Source organism: Babylonia areolata, chromosome 31 (assembly GCF_041734735.1).
Source record: "Babylonia areolata isolate BAREFJ2019XMU chromosome 31, ASM4173473v1, whole genome shotgun sequence".
NCBI lineage: Eukaryota > Metazoa > Mollusca > Gastropoda > Neogastropoda > Buccinidae > Babylonia > Babylonia areolata.
This window is the reverse complement of record NC_134906.1, coordinates 22,826,011-22,838,510: the sequence shown is the minus strand read 5'-3', so window position 1 is coordinate 22,838,510 and position 12,500 is coordinate 22,826,011. Positions and strand designations below refer to the sequence as shown.

Sequence of the window (12,500 nt, the reverse complement as noted above, 5' to 3'; positions counted from 1 at the left end):
CCCGGAAAAGGGACAAGACCGCCCCTGCGTATGAGCTACATGGACAGAAGATTGAAACCATCAGCACCACTAAGTACCTGGGCGTCAACTGCAGTTGGTTGTACGTATAAAGGAAGAAAAAGAAGAAACAGCTTGTGCAGTTTTTCTTTCTTGGTGGTTATGCATGTGTTGTTTTACCCAAACTTTTATCCTTTTTTTTCGGATTTCATTGTAATCTGGGAATATATTTTGTGGAAGGTTTGACATGCTGAACACTGCATTACGGTTAAGTATATATCATTATCTGTGCTGACTTTTTTTTGAAGTTGTGTGGTTTCTGACCGTGGTCACTCGTGTAAACAAAGTGAGCCTATGTTTTTACCCGGTGTTCCGTTGTCTGTGTGTCCGTGGTAAACTTTAATGTTGCAATTTTCTCTGCAAATATTTGTCAGTTGACACCAAATTTGGCATAAAAATAGGAAAAATTTTGTTCTTTCCAGTTGTCTTGTTTAAAACAATATTGCACCTCTGCGATGGACACCAAAATAAAAAAAAAGAAACAATATTATATGCAAAATAAATTTACTGTTATATTTGTGGGTTTTTTTCATTCTCTAAACTATGACTTTGATCTGGTATCCTGACACACCATCAATATCAGTCATTTTTATCATTTTTTGTTCAAACAGAAACTTCTTTTGCTAAGCATGGACGTTATATTTCTGGTGCATGTCTTTAATGCAGCTAGTAAAAAGGGGAAATAATCTGTAATTAATGCTAAGGGGTTTAATTTGTTTTAAACTGATCTTTCTCCTCTTAAACATTACATTTTGAAATTATACTCAATACATAAAAAGCTTGTGTGTTTTACTCTCAGTGTACAGGGCTTTCACTATGTTCTTTCGCCAAAGTGGTCTTTTTCGGAAAATATTAAAATCAATGCTACGAGTGGACTTTATAGTTCTATTGGCTGAGCCCTGAAGGTCAAGGGCAAAAATCAATTGTGTACACACATTTATACACATTCAAAGCGCGTGCTCATATTCTTCGCGAACGCGAACGACGCCATTTTGTTTCAAGTTGTTGACCTGCCCGTTCAATCCTATCTTCAATCGACAATACACGATAACATGGGTGGGGTTACACAGGTGTCGTCTTGCCCGGGTAAATACACCCGTATTCAGACTATTGTCTTGCCGTGGAGGGGGGCGGAGGGGGGCCGGAAGGTTGAGGGGGTGGGGGCGGGCGGGGTATACGGAATGACCTAGAGACTTGTTCAGGTTGACCACGTTCACCATTCGGCTTTAATAATTAAAAATTCTTCTCTCTCTCTCTCTCTCTCTGTGTGTATGTGTGTGAGGGGATACATTTGGGGTGGAGTGTGGTGGTGGGGAGTGGGGGGAGGGAGGGAGGGTGGGGGCAAGAAAAGGAGTATGAGGAAAGATGGATAGGGGGAAGGGAGGGAGGAGGGGTGTGGGTGGCTACAGGGAGAGGAAGTGAGAAAATGTGTATTTGTTTGTATTTCTTTTTATCACAACAGATTTCTCTGTGTGAAATTCGGGCTGCTCTACCCAGGGAGAGCGCGTCGCTACACTACAGCGCCACCCATTTTTTTGTATTTTTTCCTGCGTGCAGTTTTATTTGTTTTTCCTATCGGAGTGGATTTTTCTACAGAATTTTGCCAGGAACAACCCTTTTCGTTGCCGTGGGTTCTTTTACGTGCGCTAAGTGCATGCTACACACGGGACCTCGGTTTATCGTCTCATCCGAATGACTAGCGTCCAGACCACCACTCAAGATCTAGTGGAGGGGGAGAAAATATCGGCGGCTGAGCCGTGATTCGAACCAGCGCGCTCAGATTCTCTCGCTTCCTAGGCGGATCCGTGGACCTGTTATCTCTAGGCCATCACTCCACATGAGTTGAAGACGTAAAAAAAAAATGTTTTCGTTTTATTGTCCTAACTCGTGTTTTTTGTGTGTGTGTGTTTTTTTTTTATTACTGTTATTGTTATGATGATGATGATGATGGTGATGATCATTATTATTTGTTGGTGGTTTTTTTTTTTTTTTGGGGGGGGTTGTTGTTGTTGTTGTTGTTGTTTTTTATTGTGGGTTTGTTTACATATCCTTTTCTTGATACTAGTTTATTTCTATTGTCTTGAAACAGCTAGTGTCTGTCAGCATATTTTACTGTTGGCGTTTGTTATTGACCATGATTTTTAAATATCCCTGGTCTATTAGCAGGGTAAACGGAAAGTTTGAAAAACACATCTCGTTTAGAAACTGAATGGGTACTATTGCTGTAGCTATTTCACTAGTCATTTTTATTTAAATGAGTACTATCGTTGTAGTTATTTTATCAGTCATTCTAATTTTATTTTGCTTTTTGATATTGTTAATATGTTCAAAGGTATTATTGTTGTTGACTTTTAATACGTAAATTACTCACAAATGTGTCAGTATACATTTGTTTTGATTTCTTTGAATATTGAAGCATGCACAAGTATCTAAAGTGTCCATTAATTTTATTGTTGACTCACTTGTGTAAACAAAGTGAGTCTATGTTTTAACCCGGTGTTCGGTTGTGTGTGTGTGTGTGTGTGTGTGTGTGTCCGTGGTAAACTTTAACATTGACATTTTCTCTGCAAATACTTTGTCAGTTGACACCAAATTAGGCATAAAAATAGGAAAAAATCAGTTCTTTCCAGTCATCGTGTTTAAAACAATATTGCACCTCTGGGATGGGCACAAAAAATTTTAAAAAATGAAGCCTAACTATATGCAAACTGCATTTACTGTTATATCTATATGTTTTGTATTCTGTAAACTTGGCACTTTGATCTGATATTCTGACACAACAAGAGCAGTCATTATTATCATTTTTTGTTCAAACAGGAACTTCTTTTGCTAAGCATGGAAGTTTTATTTATTTTGCAAACGTTTTGGTGCAGATAGTAAAAAAAGGGAAATTACTCTGTAATTAATGCTAAGGGACTTAATTTGCCACAAGTGAGTCTTGAAGGCCTTGCCTCTCTTGTTTTATTGTTATATTACAAGGTTTACTTCTCTTGGCTGCATTTCTACAATAACGATGAACGCCCATCAGAAATCGATCAAACCAGAGTCAGTTGGTTACGTGGTGCACTTGTATTGCAGAAACCTTTAGTTAGGGGTTTATCGTCATCCAGTTATTAACTCACTCAGTACGGCCAGTCCTCTCTTCTCCTCTACACAGACCCCTCGGATGTCCAGTGGGTGTCTGAATGACCCAACCTTTAGCTTCCGTCGTCAGAATTGTGGTATTCCTTGTCAACATTCACGTCTTCAGTTTTAGAGCCTTCCGCTTGCAATATTTTGATGATGGTAATTGGGGTGAAACGCTGCTAACGTCGTCTCTTTCGCCGTTCGTATGGAAAGAGTTAAAATTTGCGTTTCTTGGTATTACAGAAACCTTTAGTTAGGGGTTTATCATAATCCAGTTATTTGCGTTTCTTGGTATTACAGAAACCTTTACAGTTAGGGGTTTATTATCATCCAGTTATTTGCGTTTCTTGGTATTACAGAAACCTTCGTAGTTGGGGGGTTATAATCATCCAGATAGTTGCGTTTCTTGGTATTACATAAACCTTTGTAATTAGGGGTTTATCATCATCCAGTTATTTGCGGTGTTTTTTTTGGTATTACAGAAAACTTTGTAGTAATCCAGTTAGATGCAGGTTTTTTTTTGTTTTTGTTGTTTGTTGTTGTTTTTTTTGTATTACAGAAACCTTTATAGTTAGGGGTTTATCAAAAACAGCTAGTTGCGGGTTTTTTTTAATAATTTTTTTTTTTGTTTTAGGGGAGTGTGTGTGTGTGTGTGGGGGGGGGGGGGGGGGGGGGGGGGGGGGGGGGGGTTACAGAAACCTTTGTAGTTAGGGGTTTGCGTTTCTGAATTCTGTTGCTGTGCAGATGGCGACTGAAGAGTTTCAGTTTATCAGCACTCACGTGACGGTTGTTAACAACAGTCGGTATCGGCTCAACATCTACCCAGCAAACATAATTCTAAACAAAATGAAAATAAACGAAAATAACAATTGCTCTTATTGTCGCGACACAGTTGGCTATATTGAACATTTCTTCTATGACTGTCCAGTAGTACATGATTTTTGGGAAGACACTGAAAATATACTCTATCGAAAAATAGATATCAAATTGAAATTGTCAGGGACTGGGGCGCCTTGATGAGTTTCTCCTTCATCGATCTGCCTCTGCCGACAAGAAGAGCGATCTTCAGAAAGGCCATGGACACCAAATTAGGCATAAAAATAGGAAAAAATTCAGTTGGAACAGTAAAGTGGTATCGGCTTATCTGAGTGTTGTTCCACCATGGTACGAAGGGCCTGTCAGCTTGATAGAACTGTGTAGCTGAACGATAACATGACACAACACACGACCGTATGGGTACTCCTTCACTCATGTTCCTTACCCACCCACCCCCCCCACCCCCCAAACCTATACAGCGGTAACATTTGTTGTTACAGAAAAGAAAAACAAGAGAGGCAAGGCCTTCAAGACTCACTTGTGATAAATTAAGTCCCCTAGCATTACTTACAGAGTAATTTCCCTTTTTTTACTATCTGCACCAAACGTTTGAAAAATAAATAAAAGTTCCATGCTTAGCAAAAGAAGTTCATGTTTGAACAAAAAATGATAGTAATGACTCCTCTTGTTGTTGTGTCAGAATAAGAGGTCAAAGTGCCAAGTTTAGAGAATGAAAAAGATATAAATATAACAGTAAATGCAGTTTGCATATAATTAGGCTTCTTTTTTATTTTTTTGTGCCCATCCCAGAGGCCCAATATTGTTTTAAACAAGATGACTGGAAAGAACTGAATTTTTCCTATTTTTATGCCTAATTTGGTGTCAACTGACAAAGTATTTGCAGAGAAAATGTCAATGTTAATGTTACCACGACACACACACAACACACACACACACACACACACACACACACACACACACACAGACAACAGAACACCGGGTTAAAACATAGACTCACTTTGTTTACACAAGTGAGTCAAAAAGTAATGCAATACAACACTTTTGTGTCAAGATGTTCATTTCAACCGTCAGTAGGATGAGAAGCAGTGAACGTTAAGTGAACACGTCATAGTTTCCTACACTTTAATTCTATTTGTACAAAATTTAAGAAGAGAACAGCTCTGCTTTGAAGACATCTGCCCTTGGCTAACTTGAATCAGCAACAGTTACTGTTCTTGTCCGTTGTTTGACATTAATTATTTTGGTTTGCGTTCAGGCAGAATAATGACAGTGAACATATGTTTTATTACTGTATTAACCAATAAACCAGCTGGTGTGTTTCTCCTGGTAGGTCAGTATAACTCTAATATCGTCATCACCTGCTTCTTTGATTGACAGGATACAGTACAGTATTAATTATCTGCTGAGGAGATGTTGTACTGAATGTTTTTCAGAAGTAAACAGGTCGATTCAGGTTTTTATCAGGTAGCAGTGTTTTTATTTGTGTGTGTGTGTGTGTTTGTTTTTTTGTTTTGTTTTTGTTTTTTTACACCACTTGGAGTACCTATGATAGCATAGTTTATGGTCTTGTGCATGACGTTTGTAACTAACATGTGGATACAATCCTAGTATTGAATGCAAGCTAAATATAAATGCCCTCACAGTCAACTATGATTATTTCTTGCAAGGCGTTGATGAATTTTACCGGAATGTTTGTAAATACCATGTAACGTAATCAGTAGATTAATAAATGGTTTATGATTGCTTCTAACTTCGAAGATGAAGAAAAAAAAAAGTGAGAAGATTAGTTTCCTCATTGCCTTATGTCCAGAAAGAAACATTGGGCATTCTCATCTTCAGTGTCAAAGCTGTTCTCCTGAACGAACTTTTTATTGAGGTACGTTGTGAACGTTATTCTGGCTTAGGATGAGAAGCAGTGAACGTTAAGTGAACAAGTCTCAGTTTCCTACACCTTAATTTCATTTGAACAAAATTTAAGAACAGAACAGCTCTGCTTTGAAGTTATCTACCCTTGGCTAACTTGAGTCAGCAACAGTTACTGTTCTTGTCCGTTGTTTAATATTTGGTTTGTATCAGTCAGAATAATGACAATGAACATATCTTTTATGACTGTATTGGCCAACAAACGAGCTGGTGTGTTTCTCTGATAGGTCAGTAAACACTAATTATCGTCATCACCTGCTTCTTTGATTAACAGGATACAGTACAATTTTAATTATCTGTTGAGGAGATGTTCTACTGAATGTTTAATATTAGAGTTCAGGCGAAAAAACAGTGTAGTTATTTTGTAGGTGATGGCTTGTTCTATAATGAAAAAGTTTTTCTACGTTTTATTAAAAAAATCTGATAGAAAGTAATTGATTTTTGTGAGCACTAAATATGTTTATTTCTTTCATTTGATTGCTTTTGGAGTACTTACAATAGTATTGTCGATGAGACGTCTTTATTCATAACGCTTGTTACAAACGTTTGGAGATAATAATCGTATTGAACATAAACCAAATATAAATGTCTTTTAAGTCAACTGTGAATTACTTCCTGCGTGGCAATGCGTGTCTGTCCAAAGTTTGTGTAAGTACTCTGTAACGTAATCAGTAGCTTAATAGATGGTCTACGATTGGCTCTTACTTTGAAGTTAATTCTTTTCTTTAGAGTAACACGATTTGTTACCGCAGTGACGGGCGCCATAGCCGAATGGTTAAAGCGTTGGACTTTCGATCTGAGGGTCCCGGGTTCGAATCACCGTGACGGCGCCTGGTGGGTAAAGGGTGGAGATTTTTACGATCTCCCAGGTCAACATATGTGCAGACCTGCCAGTGCCTGATCCCCCTTCGTGTGTATACGCAAGCATAAGATCAAATACGCACGTTAAAGATCCTGTAATCCATGTCAGCGTTCGGTGGGTTATGGAAACAAGAACATACCCAGCATGCACACCCCCGAAAACGGAGTATGGCTGCCTACATGGCGGGGTAAAAACGGTCATACACGTAAAAAGCCCACTCGCGTATATACGAGTGAACGTGGGAGTTGAAGCCCACGAACGCAGAAGAAGAAGAAGAAGTTACCGCAGTGCCATTTGTTCAGAATGAAATATTAGGCGTTCTCATCTTCAGTGTAGAAGCTGTTCTCCTGAACGAACTTTACTTATGTACGTTGCCAGGGCTATTAATGCTTTTTGCCTCCATTCACATTATTGGTCTCGAAATTTGTGAGGAGACTCAGGCAACAAGTAAGTCAAAAAGCATCTTTTACATACAGATCACAAAGTGTATGTGGAGATGAGTAAAGTGTTCATCCACATTCATTTAATGGACATTGTGTCTGTTAAAGGGCTGATAGGTCTGAGCTAGGAGGGAACAGTCATGCGTCAAAGTGGTGGTCTGGGTGCTAGTGTTTTGAATGACGGAGACGATATACCGAACTGCCGTGTCTACCATGCACTTTGCACACGTAAAAGAATCCACGGCAGCAAAAAGATTGTCCTGTGCAATGTTCTGTAGAAAAAAAGAGTTGACAGCACAATGAACACATGCAGAGATGAAACGAAATATTTATGTGGGTACTCAGAATTTGCAAGGAGACTCCGTTAATATGAAATAATGCCTTAACATAAAGTTCAGAAAGCTAAGGTGGAGGATACTGCAGCGTGCATCCCACGTTTATCATGTGGACACTGTACACGGTGACTTCTTGTGTCTGTCAAGGGGTTGCTTGGTCTGGGAACACGTTCCCTCTTCATACCAACACTGGACTGTGTGGCGGAGGGAAAAGGATCAAGAGAGATGCAATGTTCTTCTTCTTCTTCTTCTTTGCGTTCGACAGCTACGCAGTCAGGGTCGAAGTCCGAGGGATGCCACAAACTCGGACGTCCGGTGAAGATCGGCTGCCGTCCCCCAGAGCTTGGTGTTGAGGTCAGCACCCCCAGGCCAGGACTGCTGCCGCATCTTCTCATATAGGGGGCAGTCTTGGAGAACATGGGATGGGGTCTGGTCAGCCTGGCCGCAATCACATAGGGATGTGGCTGCCACTCCAATCCTCTTCAGGTGTGCTCGGAGGCCACAGTGTCCTGTGCGAAGGCGGTAGATGGTAGTCTGGTGTCTTCTCTCCAGTGTCCTGATGGGATCTTGGTGTGCCTGGTAGCCTCCGTTCAGGGTGACCCAGCCTCTTCGGAATCTGCTGCGGAGGAGAGTTTTTGCTTCGATGCAATGTTCAAACAGGAACACATCCTGCATCTCATTGAAGGTTACCCTCCCCGTTGTCTTCCGTCAACCCGTGCTTGTCAGTGCACTTCGTAGTGGTGGGGCTGTCATGGAGGAGGTGTCCAGGGGGCAGTGCTCACGTACAGGAGGAAACACACAACAAAACCAAAGAGGAAAATGACAAATAAAAACGACAGGCAGGATAGAGGAACCGTTGGAACAAGATCATGTTCCACCTTCCCTCCACTCACTCCTAGCGCGCGCGCGCGCGCGCGCGTGTGTGTGTGTGTGTGTGTGAAGCAGTGGCAAAGTGGTAATGCACCAACTAGCAAGCAAGGGTCTATGTGTTCGAGTCCAACACAGAACAGGTTTGCTACTCCCCACTCTACTGCACCTTAAGAGGTGGTCTGGGTGCTAGTCTCTCGAATGAGACGATATACTGAGGTCCCGTGATTAGCATGAATTCAGTTTATATATATATATATATATATATATATATATATATATATATATATATATATATATATATATATATATATATATAAAGAACCCTCAAGACATCAAATGCATAGTCCCAGGCAAAATCCTCCCCCATGTACCAGTTTTCGTGCCCTTCCCTTCACTACACCTTAATTGGTAGTCTGGGTACTTTCGAATGAGGTGATAAACTGAGGTTCCGTGATTACCATGCACTCAGCGATGTAAAAAAAACACACCTAAAACAAATCCCAGTGCTACAAAAAGGTTGTCCCGGGCAAAATTCTACAGAGAAATGTATTTTGACAGCACAATAAATGCACGTGCAGACAGGAAACATGATACATGGGTGGCACTGCACTGTAGCAGCTCGCTCTCCTCAGAAAATGTTTACAGCTGAATTGGTGGCCATCCTTATGGCTTTAAACCATCTTGTTGATATACCAATGATAGTAAGTAACATCCTATTTTGTGTTGTTTCTCAATCTGTTTAAAAAAAAAGTTTGCTCCTTTTGAGAATAATCAAAGAGAAGATTTATTATTTGAAATTAGTATTTATTTCCAAATACAATAGACTGAGCAACACACTAGACGCCACGTTCTTGGCATCAGAGATCTTTTCCCATCCCTCTTGCGGCCAATCAGTGGCAGCCTCTGTGCGTGTGTGTATGTGTGTGTTTGTGTGTATGTGTGGGTCTGTGCTTTTGAGTGCGTTTGTGCATGCGCGAGAGTGTAAGTGTACACAAGTGTCAGGAGAGTTCTGTGCACGTGTGTGTGTGTGTGTGTGTGGGGGAGGTGGGGGTGCGTGTGAGAGGTGGGGTAGAGGATGAGGTATGTGAGTGTATGCATGCCTACACTGTGGGAGCAACAGGATATTGGAACGTATATATATATATCTTTGTATATATGTGTGTGGGGTTGGGGGTGGGAGATATGGGCGTATGTGTGTGTGCTTGTACAAGTAAGTGTTCATCTCTGTGAGTGTGTGTGTGTGTGTGTGTGTGTGTGTGTGTGTGTGTGTGTGTGTGTGTGTGTGCCGTGGAAGCTGCGATACGTAGACTAGAAATGAGTGTGTGGAGGAGGGGGGTAGAGGAGGTGCAGGGTAATGTGTGTGTGTGTGTGTGTGTGTGTGTGTGTGTGTGTTGGAGCTCATGTACGTTTATATGTATCTGACTGTGCTTTCATAGCTGTGAAACTGCATGTTTGGTGCATATCTGTTATGCATGTGTGGGTGTATGTGTGAATGTGTGTCTTCATGTTTTACATTTATTTGCTTATTTATCATCATTGTTGTCTTATTTATTTATTTATTTATTCATTATTATTATTTATTATTATTATTATTATTACTACTACCTTTTTCTATATTATAATTATTATTTATTTATTTATTTATCTATTTATGTAAGCTTATCTATTATTTATTCACCTTTAAAAAAAAATTATTTATTTTTTTATTTTTTTTATTTTTTAAATTTAATTTATTTATTTTTTCTCAAGGCCTGACTAAGCGCGTTGGGTTACGCTGCTGGTCAGGCATCTGCTTGGCAGATGTGGTGTAGCGTATATGGTTTTGTCCGAACGCAGTGACGCCTCCTTGAGCTACTGAAACTGAAACTGAAACTGTTTTTACCGTTACGTAACTGAATAGGCGAACGTGTCAAGGCTAGCGTCACACAGTGGTAAACCAGTTGCTGCGAGAGGGACTGTGTTGCTTTGCTGTCCGCCTCGAGTTTGTTTGTTTTGCGAGTGACACGGCGAGGCTTTGAAGCGTGTATTGCTGTGCGCGCGCATCTCTGTCCGTCCTATAGGTCTCCTCCATTTCGCTTTCTCTTCTGCTTCTGCTGTGTGTGTCTCATGTGGAGGTGAAAAAGGAATAAAGGTAACGTAACAGCATTTAGCATCATCTTCATATCATGTCTGTGTGTGTCTGTGTGTGTGTGTGTGTGTGTGTGTCTGCCTGTCTTGCCTGGTCGACCACCTGACTCACTGTCTTTATGATTGATATTAACTTTTGTGCACATTATTTGTGTAATTTGTACAACTTCCTTCCATAGTATTGTCTTGTGTCTTTTGGTTATTGACTTTTTTTTTTTTTTTTTTTGGTGTGTTTTTTGTTTGTTTGTTTCGCTTTTCTTCTTTTTTTTTCACCTCCCCTAATTCAGTAAATGAAAAGCTGTATGCTTTTTTTTTTCTTGTATGGGTGATTTATTCCATAATTTGCTATTGATTACAAGGACACAATTATTATGGAATGCCGGGTATTGGTCTTTTGTTTTGAGTTGATTGTGTATGTCATGGACTATAATGACTCGCTTCTCTTACGCGGATTAATGTTCACTGTATTCAGATCCTCCCCCCCTCCCCCCGTCTATTCTGAATTGACAATCAATTTATATACAAAATAAAAACGGTTGTCTACCCAAGAAAGTCTGGGACAAAAAAAACAACCCAAAACAAACAAACGAAAAAACAAACAAACAAACAAACAAAAAAAAAACAAACGAAGAAGAGGATAGATCAAAAAGAAAAGAAAAAAAATCATCATCATCATTAGAAAAGATTACTGCCATCAATATTACAATTATTATCGTTGTTGTTGTTGTTGTTTTGTTGTAGTTAATATTATTATTATTATTATTATTAGTGTTGTTGTCATTGTTATTATTATCATTATTATCGTTGTCGTTGTCGTCGTTGTTGTTGTTGTTGTTGTCGTCGTCATTGTTGTCCTGGTTGTCGTCGTTGTTGTTATTGTTATTGTTGTTATCGTCATTGTTGTTGTTATCATCCTTGTTATCGTTGTTGTTGTCCTTATTATTGTTGTTGTTGTTGTTGTCGTCGTCACGTTGTTTGTGTTCTTGTTGCTGTTTTCTTCTTTTTCTTCTTGTCTGCTGCTGTTCTGTTGTTGTTGTTGATAGTAGTAGTAGTAGTAGTAGTAGTAGTAGTAGTAGTAGTAGAAGTAGTAGTAGTAGTAGTAGTAGTAGTAGAAGTAGTAGTAGTAGTAGTAGTAGAAGTAGTAGTAGTAGTAGTAGTAGTAGTAGTAGTAGTAGCAGCAGCAGTTAGTAGTAGCAGAAGCAGAAGCTGTTGTTGTTGTTGTTTGCTTTTTGAAACAGTGATGAAATGGTGATGTGTTTAAATCTATATCTATCTATCTATCCATCTATCTATGTATCTCTCCCCATCTCTTTGCTTGGTTCATTGTAGCGATATCTTCCTCGTCAGTTCTTTTTACCCTCCCCCACCTGCCCCCTACCCTTTCGACGCCCCCCCCCCCCCCCTCCCATTCCCCACGCCCCCCCCCCCCCCCCGCCCCCCAACCCCTCGCACATGAATTATGACCGAGTGCAGAGGGAGGAAATTATTGTGGACTATAAATACTAATTAAATGTGATGTCTCCTCGAATGTCAGGCCACAAATGTTTACAGTCCCCCTTCCCTTTTCCCCTTTCCTTTGTTAACCCTTCCTCTCCTTTTGTTAACCCTTCCTCTCCTTTTGTTAACCCTTCCTCTCCTTTGTTAACCCTTCCTCTCCTTTTGTTAACCCTTCCTCTCCTTTTGTTAACCCTTTCTCTCGGGGGAATATTTACCTGACACATGACACTACCAGTGGTGTAACATGTGCTATCCATGTCGATCTCTGGCAGGATGGCATCAGTCTGCTTTCAATGGTCACCCCGCATGGTATGGTGTGTTTGTTATCATGAGCCGTGTTCAGAACAGAATCAGGGCTGGGCGATCTGTCCCCCTCCCCCCTCTCCTCTCCCCCTCCCCTTCTCCTTGGCAGTGCCGGGTTCCGAG

At 40.3% G+C, this 12,500-nt stretch overlaps 1 long non-coding RNA gene across 1 annotated transcript in view; it reads left to right on the top strand.

Annotated features, from left to right (window-relative positions):
* LOC143275982 (uncharacterized) overlaps nucleotides 1–1,110 on the top strand; it is a 2,515-nt gene extending 1,405 nt beyond the window's left edge. The window contains exon 3 of the long non-coding RNA XR_013053493.1: nucleotides 1–1,110. This exon is cut by the window's left edge and continues 260 nt beyond it. This is a non-coding gene — a long non-coding RNA (uncharacterized LOC143275982).
* Nucleotides 1,111–12,500: the final 11,390 nt, after the last annotated feature.